Source organism: Rutidosis leptorrhynchoides, chromosome 2, assembly GCF_046630445.1.
Source record: "Rutidosis leptorrhynchoides isolate AG116_Rl617_1_P2 chromosome 2, CSIRO_AGI_Rlap_v1, whole genome shotgun sequence".
NCBI classification, from domain to species: domain Eukaryota; kingdom Viridiplantae; phylum Streptophyta; class Magnoliopsida; order Asterales; family Asteraceae; genus Rutidosis; species Rutidosis leptorrhynchoides.
In genome coordinates, this window is record NC_092334.1 from 3,259,162 (window position 1) to 3,272,427 (window position 13,266).

Genomic DNA, 13,266 nt, shown 5'->3' on the forward strand with positions numbered 1-13,266 from the left:
GTGATATATGTGGACCAATTCATCCACCATGTGGACCATTTAGATATTTCATGGTTCTAATAGACGCATCTAGCAGATGGTCTCATGTTTGTCTGTTATCAAGCCGTAATGTGGCATTTGCAAAATTTCTTGCCCAAATTATTAAATTGAGAGCTCATTTTCCTGATTACACCATTAAAAGGGTGAGACTTGATAATGCTGGTGAATTTACATCTCAAGCATTTAATGACTATTGCATGTCTATAGGAATTGTTGTTGAACATTCTGTTGCTCATGTGCATACACAAAATGGTTTAGCCGAGTCATTGATTAAACGTTTACAGTTAATCGCTAGACCATTGATAATGAGAACAAAACTCCCTGTATCTATATGGGGTCATGCAATTTTACATGCTGCTGCATTGATTCGCATCAGACCAAGTGCAAGTCATAAATATTCCCCCCTACAACTTGCTTTTGGTCAAGAGCCAAATATTTCCCATCTTAGAACATTTGGTTGTGCAGTGTATGTTCCAATTGCGACACCACAACGTACAAAAATGGGTCCTCAAAGGAGGTTGGGAATATATGTTGGATATGAAACATCTTCAATATTAAGGTATATTGAACCTATGACAGGTGACGTTTTTACAGCACGTTTTGCTGATTGTCATTTTAATGAAACATTGTTCCCTAGATTAGGGGGAGAAATGAAAAATAAAGAAAATGATGTTTCATGGTGTGAACCTCAATTAAAGTATCTTGATCCTCGCACAAAAGAATGCGAGACAGAAGTTCAAAAGATAATGCATATACAAGAACTTGCAAATCAATTGCCTGATGCATTTACAGATACAAAAACGGTGACAAAATCATATATACCAGCAGTAAATACTCCAGCTCGAATTGAAATTCCAAAAGCTGGCAATAACGTCACTCATGAATCTTTGCCACGTCAGAAACGTGGAAGACCAATTGGTTCAAAGGATAAAAATCCTCGAAAAAGAAAATCAGCTGATAATGAAGTAAAAGAAAGTGTTCAAGAAGAACCACAAATCAGTACTCCTACTGCAGAGGAGATTGATGATGTCAATACAGAAATTGCAATCAATTATGCATATTCAAAAATATTATGGAACCGAAATGAAATGAAAAATCTTGATGAGAAATTTTCATTTAATGTTGCATATGACATCATGAATAATGATGATGATCCAGAACCAACATCTATGGTTGAATGTCAAAATAGACATGATTGGGCTCAATGGAAAGAAGCAATACGAGCTGAATTAGAATCACTCAATAAAAGAAAAGTTTTCGGATCCATCATTCTCACTCCTAAAGATGTGAAACCTGTAGGATACAGATGGATTTTTGTCCGAAAAAGAAATGAAAAAAATGAAGTTACAAGGTATAAAGCTAGACTTGTAGCTCAAGGTTTTTCTCAAAGACCGGGAATTGATTATGAAGAAACTTATTCTCCTGTTATGGATGCAATTACTTTTAGGTACTTAATCAGTCTGGCAGTTTCTAAAAATTTAGAAATGCATCTCATGGATGTTGTGACTGCTTACCTATATGGATCACTTGATAGTGATATATATATGAAGATACCTGAAGGATTTAAGGTACCAGAAGCATCAAATGCAAAACCCAAAGAAATGTATTCGATTAAATTACAAAGATCTTTATATGGGTTAAAACAATCGGGACGTATGTGGTATAACCGATTAAGTGATTACTTGATAAGCAAAGGGTATACAAATAACCTTACTTGCCCTTGTGTTTTCATTAAGAAAACAACATCCGGATATGTGATCATAGCTGTTTATGTTGATGATCTTAACATCATAGGTACAAATAAAGAGATCTATGAAGCCATTCAACTTCTAAAGAAAGAATTTGAAATGAAAGATCTCGGAAAAACCAAGTATTGCCTTGGTTTACAAATTGAGCATATGCCTAATGGTTTACTTGTACATCAAACAACATATACTGAAAAGATTTTGAAACGTTTCAATATGGACAAGGCAAAACCATTAAGTACTCCTATGGTTGTTAGATCACTCAATGTTGAAACTGATCCATTTCGTCCATGTGAAGATCATGAAGATATTCTTGGGCCAGAAGTACCATATCTTAGTGCAATTGGAGCTCTTATGTATCTTACAAATTGTACAAGACCTGACATTTCTTTTGCAGTTAATTTGTTGGCAAGGTTCAGCTCTGCTCCTACCAAAAGACACTGGAATGGGATCAAACACATATTTCGATACCTTCGAGGAACTACTGATTTAGGATTATTTTATTCTAACGAATCAAAACAAGATTTGGTTGGTTATGCTGATGCAGGTTATTTATCTGATCCACATAAAGCTAAATCTCAAACTGGATATGTATTCCTAAATGGAGGTACTGCAATATCATGGCGTTCTCAAAAACAAACACTTGTTGCTACATCATCAAATCATGCCGAAGTGATTGCATTACATGAAGCTACTCGAGAATGTTTTTGGTTGAGATCAATGACACAACTCATTACTGATTCTTGTGGACTAGAACGCGATAAAAGTCCAACAACTATCTATGAAGATAATGCAGCTTGCATAGCACAGATGAAAGAAGGGTATATCAAAAGTGACCGAACAAAACACATACCACCTAGATTCTTCTCATACACTCAAAATCTCATTAAGGACAACCAGATTGAAATGAGATATGTGCAATCTAGCAAAAACTCTGCTGATCTTTTCACGAAAGCACTTCCAACTGCTATTTTCAGAACACACGTTCATAACATTGGCATGAGACATGTTCAAAAGATGTAACAGCTGAAGCGATGTCTACTTGAGGGGGAGTCAACTCCATGCTGCACTCTTTTTCCCTTAGCTAAAGTTTTTTCCCACTGGGTTTTCTTTAGCAAGGTTTTTAACGAGGCAGTAATTTATAGTTGATCTTCAACAAAATAAAATTGCTATCCAAGGGGGAGTGTTATAATAATAATAATAATATAGATATGGATAGTCAATTTTGGTGTATACATATAGTCAATTTTGGTACACAAAGTATGTATTTTTATATTGAGATTTTAGGCTATAAATACTCATGAATGCAAGCATTAAACTTGCACCATTTCTCACACTTACAAAGTGTTTCTTTCTTTCTCTCCATTATCATCTTTGTTCTTACACTTCATTATTAGTATTCTAAATCAAGAATCAAATCACTAAAGGTAGTTATAAGCCTACTGAATTATAACATCAAGAATCAAACCACTAAAGGTAGTTATAAGCCTACTGAATTATAACATCAAGAATCAAACCACTAAAGGTAGTTATAAGCCTACTGAATTATAACAAGAACGAATTTAAGGAGTAATCAAAAGAGAGGATGCAGTGAAAGAAGTGTGTGTTGTTTAGTCAAAGCTTCTCATTTGCCACTTTTAATTTTTAGTTTTTGTCTATTATTTGACCTACTTACAACTGATCTATAGTTGAACTTTTCTTAATACCCGACTAGCCGTGTAACTTACGGGCTCATCATTTCGGTATATTATGATATAGCTGACTAGCCGTATAACGCACGGGCTCATCATTTCGGTATATTATGATATGTGAGGTAAGTAATTTTCAAGTTCATAAGACCTCCAACCATAAATATAAAATTGATATCATATCAAAGCATAAAAGAATAGCTAATCACAATTGTTTTATTAGATAATCACAACTTATGTTTTTGCACGGTTTTTTACCCACTCTAAAACCTAGTGTATATATATATATATATATATATATATATATATATATATATATATATATATATATATATATATATATAATAAATCAAGTCTTAACAAGTTTGATTGATTAACATGTTGGAAACACTTAATCATGTAAATAACAATTTCATTTAATATATATATATATATATATATATATATATATATATATATATATATATATATATATATATATATATATATATATATATATATATATATATATATATATATATATATATATATATATATATATAGTGGAATGACCATAGCTAAGCATTAAATAAGGTACAAACTGGATAAGTGAATATGGGCCTCACATGTTAGAAATCCTAATTTTATACTAAAAAATGCGGAAGGGTATTTTGGTCATTTTTATAATTTATTTTTCCTTAGCTTTTTTCAGCAGCAAAACAGCAATAAAAGAAAATAAAATAAAAGACTCCATTTAGGGTTCATACACCATCACGCTCATCATCATTATTTATCAAAATTCATACTTTCAAAAGATGATTTCTACAATAAATTGATGTTACATTCATGATCTTAACACTAATCCTAAACTACGTTCATCATCAATTTCGATTTACATCAACCAATTTGAAGAGTTTGATCTCGAGTTCATGTTTCATTCGAAAACTTCACAAATCGAGGAGTATAGAACGATTTAGACAATCTCATGATGAAATGAGCATAGATTTGGATTCATTATCACTTGTTTGTACTTCGTGATTTATCAATTCAGATTGAAGAACATCATGGATATTGCAGATTCCAAGTCAAACTTCGCTCACTTTCTGTCAACTAATTGATTCGAGAGTTTCGTGATGTTTCTGATCAAGGTGATGATCGGAAAGTGTTCCTGGAACGATTTAGAGCAAATTTCGTGTTGGAATGACACACTCAAATGGTTTCCTTTGCGAATTCAAATTGGTGAAGTTCATCTTTTAGATTATCCTCTGCTGCTACTCTATCAACATGAGGAGCAAGATGTGTTGATAGTTTGCTAGTTGGTTAGAAAACTATATAATTTTTTTTCATCAAGTTCTTTTGGCTATTAATTATTTGTTTACTTATTTGGACTAACGTATACACAATATCGTTGCAGGTTGATCCAGTTGTTTATAATATGCTTCATGAAGATCCTGGTAATGTTAGTTATTCTGCAGTTAGAGGGTTATCAGATCAGATTCCGGAACTTAGGGAATCTATTGAATTGCCTCTGATGAATCATGAGCTCTTTTTAAGGGTTGGTATCAAACCTCCTAAGGTACGTATTGATGATTTTCAAATATATGGATATAGAAGATTTTTTAAATATGTTAATTTTAGTCGAGAGTTGTAAGAAATTTAATGGAAGTGATGTTTTTTTAGGGTGTTCTTCTTTATGGACCTCCTGGTACTGAAAGACGTTACCAGCTAGAGCAATTGCTAGCAACATAGATGCTAATTTCTTGAAGGTAATCTTATTACAAATTTGTATTTTCATGATATGGATATTGATGAGTATTTTATTTTTAATGTGTTGGTAATTGTTTGTAGGTCGTGTCAAGTGCGATTATTGATAAGTACATAGGAGAGAGTGCAAGATTGATCAGGTATGCACGTGATCACCAAGTATTTCTTCTACCCTTATATATCTCTATTATTAATTGACATGTGCAGCCCTACAGTTTTTCAATTTCTCTTTGCTTGACCGATTTATGTATAAACTGGTCGGTTCAGTTATGCTCTATGTATATCAGGTCTAAAGATGTACATATAATGGAGTAATAGTTTAGCTTAAATGAAAATGATATAATGAGTGAGCGGGTCAAAGTCACCCAAGGTGTATTATGAATGCATAAACCCATATAATCATCATTGTATCCTTTGCGAATTCAAACCTGTTTTGACCCATTGCCCACTACCCAATCAGCCCAACTTGCCACCTCTATATTTACTAGTTGGTTAAAGAGTTAATCCTCCTAAATTGATGTATTCATCCATGCAGGTCATTGTATGACTAACTAAACTGTTGCAAGACAGCATCTGGGAAGAGATTGCTTAAAGCATGGCTTGCTAGACCTTTATATTTCATGACCCGTCCTAATCCATCTGGACAAATACATTACATTTGGTTACATCGCGAGGTACTTGACCTCTATATGATACATTATACAAACATTGCATTCGTTTTTAAAAGACAATCTTTCTTTAAATTGAAAGTTGACGGCATGCATACCATTTCATAATATATCCAACTATAATTGACTTAATAATAATCTTGTTGAACTCTATGACTCGAATGCAACGTCTTTTGAAATATGCCATGAATGACTCCAAGAAATATCTCTAAAATGAGCAAATGCACAGCGGAAGATTTCTTTCATACCTGAGAATAAACATGCTTTAAAGTGTCAACCAAAAGGTTGGTGAGTTCATTAGTTTATCAAAATTAATCATTTCTAATAATATAATAGACCACAAGATACTCATATTTAGAAAACAATCTGTGCAGGTCTACTCCTGCTATAAAATCATTCATATGAAGAACACCGGAACCTTTCAAAACAAACTTTACAACGGTAGCTAATGTGTCGTGCAATGCAAAATCATCTCACCGAGGGTAGCTAAAACGGTAGCTAATGTGTAGTGCAATGACAAAATCATCTCACCGTTACTAACTACTAAATCGAACCATTTCGGTAGCTAATGCGTAGTGCAATGACAAAATCATCTCACCGATGGTCGATAATATAATCTTTATAGAAATCGAACAATAATTTTACAACGGTAGCTAATGCGTAGTGCAATGCAAAATCATCTCACCGAGGGTAGCTAAAACGGTAGCTAATACGTAGTGCAATGACAAAATCATCTCATCGTTACTAACTACTAAATCGAACCATTTCGGTAGCTAATACGTAGTGCAATGACAAAATCATCTCACCGATGGTCGATAATACAATCTTATAGAAATCGAACCTCTGAATCCAAATAATTCTATCATAGAATGTAGTTCAAGTATTTGTGTCTATTTCGTTAGACATTTATAAAAGCAGTTCATGTATTCTCAGTTCAAAATATAACTCAAAAGCATTTAATAAAACAATTTTAAAAATAGCGCATGTATTCTCAGTCCCAAAAATATATATAGCAAAAGCATTTAAAAAGGGAGTAATGAAACTCATACATATAAATATTGTAAAACAGTTAATAAAGCATTTGCATGTATTCTCAGCCCAAAAATGTAAAGAGTAAAAGGGGACAAATGAAACTCACAATATTGTATTTTGTAGTAAAAATACATATGACGACATTGAACAAGTGTAGGGTTGGCCTCGGATTCACGAACCTATATCATTTGTATATTTATTAATATACATAATTGTAATCTAACACACACACACACACACACACACACACACACACACACACACACATATATATATATATATATATATATATATATATATATATATATATATATATATATATATATATATATATATATATATAAATTCATTAGTTATATCCTTTTTGTATTAATAGTATACATATATTTCATATATTCATTTTGTTTAAAATAAAATATTAATTTTTGTTATGTTATATGTGTTAAATATATATATTTATGTATTTCATTTGTTTATCAATATAGTAGTTCTAATTATACTAAGTTAATATTAGTACTGATAACAATAATGATAATAACATTAATAATATACCTATGTTAATAATAACTCTATTAATGACAATAACAATGATATTAATAATAATACTTGTAAAAATATTAATTTTATTGTTAATGATAGTCATGATACCGATTTTAGTAATTACATGATAATAATACTTGTGATAATATATTAATAATACTTATATTAATGTTAACAATTCTATTATTTATAAAAGGATACTAATACTAATATTTACGAAAATAATAATAATCTGTATTATTTTCATAATGATAATAATAATAAACCTTTTCATCATAACGATAATAATATTACAGTGTTAAAAATAATAATATCATAACTAATACTCATAATAATAATGATAATAGATATAATACTTATAATTATGATATTAATAATAATAACAATTATGATACTTATAACAAAACTTATAATACTAATAATTATTATAATACTAGTAATTATAATAATAATAATACTAAAATGATAAAATTTATAATAATATTAATAATTATAATACTAAATACAACAATAATAATAACAATCATAATAATAACAGTAATAATAATAATAATTAATAAGAATAATAATAATAATAATAATAATAATAATAATAATAATAATAATAATAATAATAATAATAATAATAATAATAATAATAATAATAATAATAGTTATTAATAATAATTAATGATAATTGAAGGGTTACAACCTTTGTAGAAAGCTTTAAAAAAATGCGCCACTGGAGGGACTCGAACCCGCGACCTCTTGAATACCCGATAACACCCACAACCATTCCTCCGTTTTATATTTCCTGAATAAAACCCATTCCATATCTATATATCATATATCTATCTGTTTACCACTCTTTCTTCTTCTTCTCAATTTCCTAGTCGACCAGGGATCCAAATCATTTAATAACGAATTACTTTATTTGATTTAGGATTTAAAAAGGATACAGAATATAATTACTGAATGATTAATTTAATTAAAACAAAAGAGAAAAATAAAAGAACAGATACTGTAACAGCAAAAAAAATTCGACCATGAACTCAAATCCCAATCTTGAATTCTAGTTCGTTTTAGATAAAAGTTATAACATGAAAGAAGTTGTAAATGATTCCTAGAAACTATCTGGACCTTCAGTTGATCCTAAAACATCAAATTGCTCTCGAATTTCACGATGAACCAGAAAGTTGACTTTTTGATTTAAAGGTTTGACTCAAAAATTAAGATTCGATAGAACGAATTAGATCTTCAAATTTTGCAGAAAGATCATTTGAATAAATCCTAACAACTCTACATTTTTAGATTTTGAAATGTTTTTCGAAATCGAGCTTTTCAAACAATGAAACAAGAACAGAGGACTGACAGTTTCTTGAGTTATTTTCTTTGATAAATTCAATCGGATAAAGACTGTAAGGATTTTAATTGTTAGTGATAAATAAAGGACTGAATAACTCTCTCTAATATCATGTTTAATTGGTTGCTTTATAGCATTTTAAGTCGACTCAAATTATTCAATCAGGTACAGAATTATATAAAAAAAAAATTAAAAGCAGAATTGATGTCTAACTGATTTTGGACGGTATTGAGTTTAATCTCAACAATTAGATACAGTATTTATCAATCAGTTACAGTTTGAAAGGGATTTGAAACTGATTTGGATCCTTATGAGCATTAATCGTATTTACAAGTATATATATAAATATATATATATATGAATTTATATATATATATTGAATTGTATTATATATATAACTTGTATTTATTTATTTATCTGTTATATATATCCGTATATTTATATTTATCTATATCTGTATATGTAATTTCGTATAGTAATCTGTATTTTATGTAGGTATATGTATTCATATATATCTATAATTATATATCTTGTTTATATATATATATATATATATATATATATATATATATATATATATATATATATATATATATATATATATATATATATATATATATCAAATTCTTAATTTTTGAATTTAACCATTATAAATATATTAATACTATTAATAATTAATAATATTAATAATAATAATATTGTTGATAAAGATGATAGTATGATAATATTAATACTAACAATAATGGTAATCTTAATAATACTAATAATAACATAACAAATTACATGTAACAAGTTTTATGTTTATACTTTTAATGATGCTAGTAATAACTATAACAACAATTAATGTATTAACTATATTTTAACTTATAATTTAATATATTACATTTATTAATTATATCTTTTTATAATATATATTATATAGTATATATATATATATATATATATATATATATATATATATATATATATATATATATATATATATATATATATATATATATATATATTGAATATTTATTAATTACATTATGTTAATATTTATAAATAGAAATTATATATAGATTCATAATAATATGTATGTAATTATATATATATATATATATATATATATATATATATATACACACACACACACACATATATATATATTCATTTTAATATTAACTTATTTATTATTATTTTACATTTTTAATCCTACTGATGAAATTGTATTTTATGATTTCAAGTTATTATGTATTCTTATATTTATACTTATACATTACAATTACAATATATATAATAATAATAACAATTTGTTAATAATAATACTACTAGTAATGATAATAAGATTAATATAACAATTATATTCAAACTTGTTAGTTAAGTTTAATATGTTTTCATTTATTATAACATATTTACCAATTGTATAATTTATTGAATCTTTAATATTTATTAATCATATATATATATATATATATATATATAATGTTACCTGTGTATAGAATCTAGTTACACATATTTGTTTACATATTTATTTACACCTAATTGTTCGTGAATCGTCGGGATTAGTCAAAGGTCAAATGTATTTATGTAAACTGTTCCAAAAAAAATATTTTTGTTTGAGACTCAACTTTACAGACTTTGCTTATCGTGTCGAGATCATATAAAAATTAAGTTTAAATTTGGTCGGAAATTTCCGGGTCGTCACATTATATGACATAAACTCAATCATCGAACGCCATGAAGCAGTAGCCGGTGTCAAGGTTTTTCCAATTTTTCCGTTTTCTCATTTGTTCATAAGTAATTTATCCTATCGTGTAAGTATATGATATTAGTTTATTTCAGGGGGTTAATCTGCCTCTTGCACTTGAATTCCGTAAAGAGCTGTCCATGCTTCAAGACATGGAGCATTTGCTTGCACACATTTTTTCCTGCAGGTAATTTCATAAATGATTATGTAATCAGTTAATATCGACATCACAATTCAATTACTAATATTCGTTAATTTTTTATAAAACAGTGAAGCTAGTGGTAGGACTTCAAGTAAAGTGGTTCTATATGAAGATGCAGCAAAGAAACAACTTCGAGGGTTCATGACAGTTCTCAGTGGTGGTGAGTTAGTGATAAATGTGTGCTCTTCACACTTACCTTACATGCAGGTATGAATGTAAACTAATTCCTTATTAGGTTACTTATTTCCATTCACAATGATCGCCCGATTCACACTACTGGATTAAACTAGAGGTGGCCAAGCGTTCAGGTTAGGCTGCTTGGATAACGGGTTAAAAGTATTCGTATAAAAACAGGTCTCTTTTTTTACTGGTCAACCTGACCCGAAAAAATTCTGTTTTTATTAGTCCGTAATCAGGGTGTTAAATATGCTTCTAAACCCTTTATTATTACATTAATAACCTTCGATAGCGCGCTACGGCTTACGCATTTGATTGGATAATCATTTGAGTAAAATGACTGAGTAAAATGACCCAAAAAACTTCTATTTTTATTAATCAGTAATCAGGGTGTTAACTATGCTTATAAACCGTTTATTATTACATTAATAACCTTCCCTAGCGCACTACGGCTTATGCAGTTGATCGGACAATCTCAGGATGAAATGAGCATAGATCTTTTATCATTCATTATATCTTTTTTATCATTCATCTTGTGTTTAATTATTCATCACTTTCTTTTTTTATCATTCACCTTATTTTTATTATTCATCACATCCTTTTTTTGTCATTCATCTTGTTTTTTATCATTCTTCACCTCATTTTTTACAAATCTTTTATCATTCATTATATCCTTTTTTATCATTCATTAAATCTTTTTTAATTATTGATCTCCTTTTTATCATTCATCACCTTCTTTTTTATCATTCATCACCTCCTTTTTTTTTATCATTCATCACCTCCTTTTTATCATTCATCGCGTTATTTTGTCATTCTTCGTTGATCATTCATCAGCTATCTTTATCATTCACTGAGTATTTTTATCATTCATCGAATATTCTTATCATTCATCGGGTACTTTTTATCATTCATCACGTTCTTTTATCATTCATCGTTTATCAATCATCAGCTAATTTTATCATTCATTTGGTATTCTTATCAATTATCGGGTATTTTGATGAATGATAAATGCATGATGAATGATACTGTTTTTTGATAAATGAGAAGTATTTGATGAATGATAGCATTATGATGAATGATAACCGTATTCTGATAAAAGATAAGTGTTTTTATATGAACGACAACAATTAGATGAATAATAGTTGTTTGATATTTGGGCATTTGCTCTAGTGGTATGATTCTCGCTTTCAGTGCGGGAGGTCCCGAGTTCGATTCTCGGAATGCCCTATTCTTTTTTATAAAACTAATCATATTATATCAACTATTTGAAATTCCACTACTTTTGTAACTCTATTAAAATGTTTGATGATATAAAATATTTTAATGCAAGATAATCATTTAGTGATGAATGATTATTGTTTTCTTATGAATGATAATCGATTTTTAAAAAATGATAACTATTTGATGAAATATAATTTAGATGAATGCTAATATTTTCTAATGAATGATAAATGTTTGATGAATGATAATAGTCTGATGAAATGATAACTATTTGATGAATGATAATTGTTTTTCGATGAATGTTAAATTATTTTCGATGAATTATAATTTGTTTCGATGAATGATAAATATTTTTCGATGAATGATAATTTTTTCATGAAAGATAAATGTTTTAAGATGAATGATAAACATTTTTCGATGAATGATAAATGTTTGATGAATGATAAATATTTTTCGATGAATGATAAATGTTTTTCTGATGGTTGGTAGTGGTTAGGGTGGTTGGTGGTGGTGGTTGGTTATCGTGGGTGGTGGTGGTTGGTGGTAGTAGTTGGTGATAGTGGTTGGTGGTGGTGGTGGTTGGTTGTGGTGGTTGGTGGTGGGTGGTGGTGGTTGTTGGTGGTGGGTGATGGTGCGTGGTTGGTGGTGGTGATGGGTAAGGGTGGTGGCGGTGGTTGGTGGTGTTGATTAATGGTGCAGGTTGGTGATGGAGGGTGGGGGTGGTGGTGGTGGTGGGGGTGGGGGTGGTGGTGATGGTTGGTGGAGGTGGTTGGTGGTGGTTGTTGATGGCGGGTGGTGGTGGGTGGTGGTGGTGATGGGTGGTGGTGGGTGGTGGTGGGTGGTGGTGGGTGGTGGTGGTTGGTGGTGGTGGGTGGTGGTTGGTGGGTGGTGGTGGTCGGTGGGTGGTCGGTGGTGGTGGTCGGTGGTGGTGGTGGGTAGTGGTGGGTGGTGGTGAGTGGTGATGGGTGTGAGTGGTGGTGGTGGGTGGTGGTGGGTGTCGGGGTGGTGGTGATGGTTGGTGGCGGTGGGTGGTGGTTAGTGGGTGGTGGTGGTGTTTGGTGGTGGTGGGTGATGGTGGTGGTGGGTGGTGGTGATGGGTGATGGTGGGTGGTAATGGTGGTGGTTGTTGATGGTGGCGGG

General features: G+C 30.2%; 1 pseudogene; it reads left to right on the plus strand.

Moving 5' to 3' along the window:
• The first annotated feature begins 3,585 nt into the window (after positions 1–3,585).
• Positions 3,586–10,941, plus strand: LOC139894389 (26S proteasome regulatory subunit 10B homolog A-like; annotated as a pseudogene).
• Positions 10,942–13,266: the final 2,325 nt, after the last annotated feature.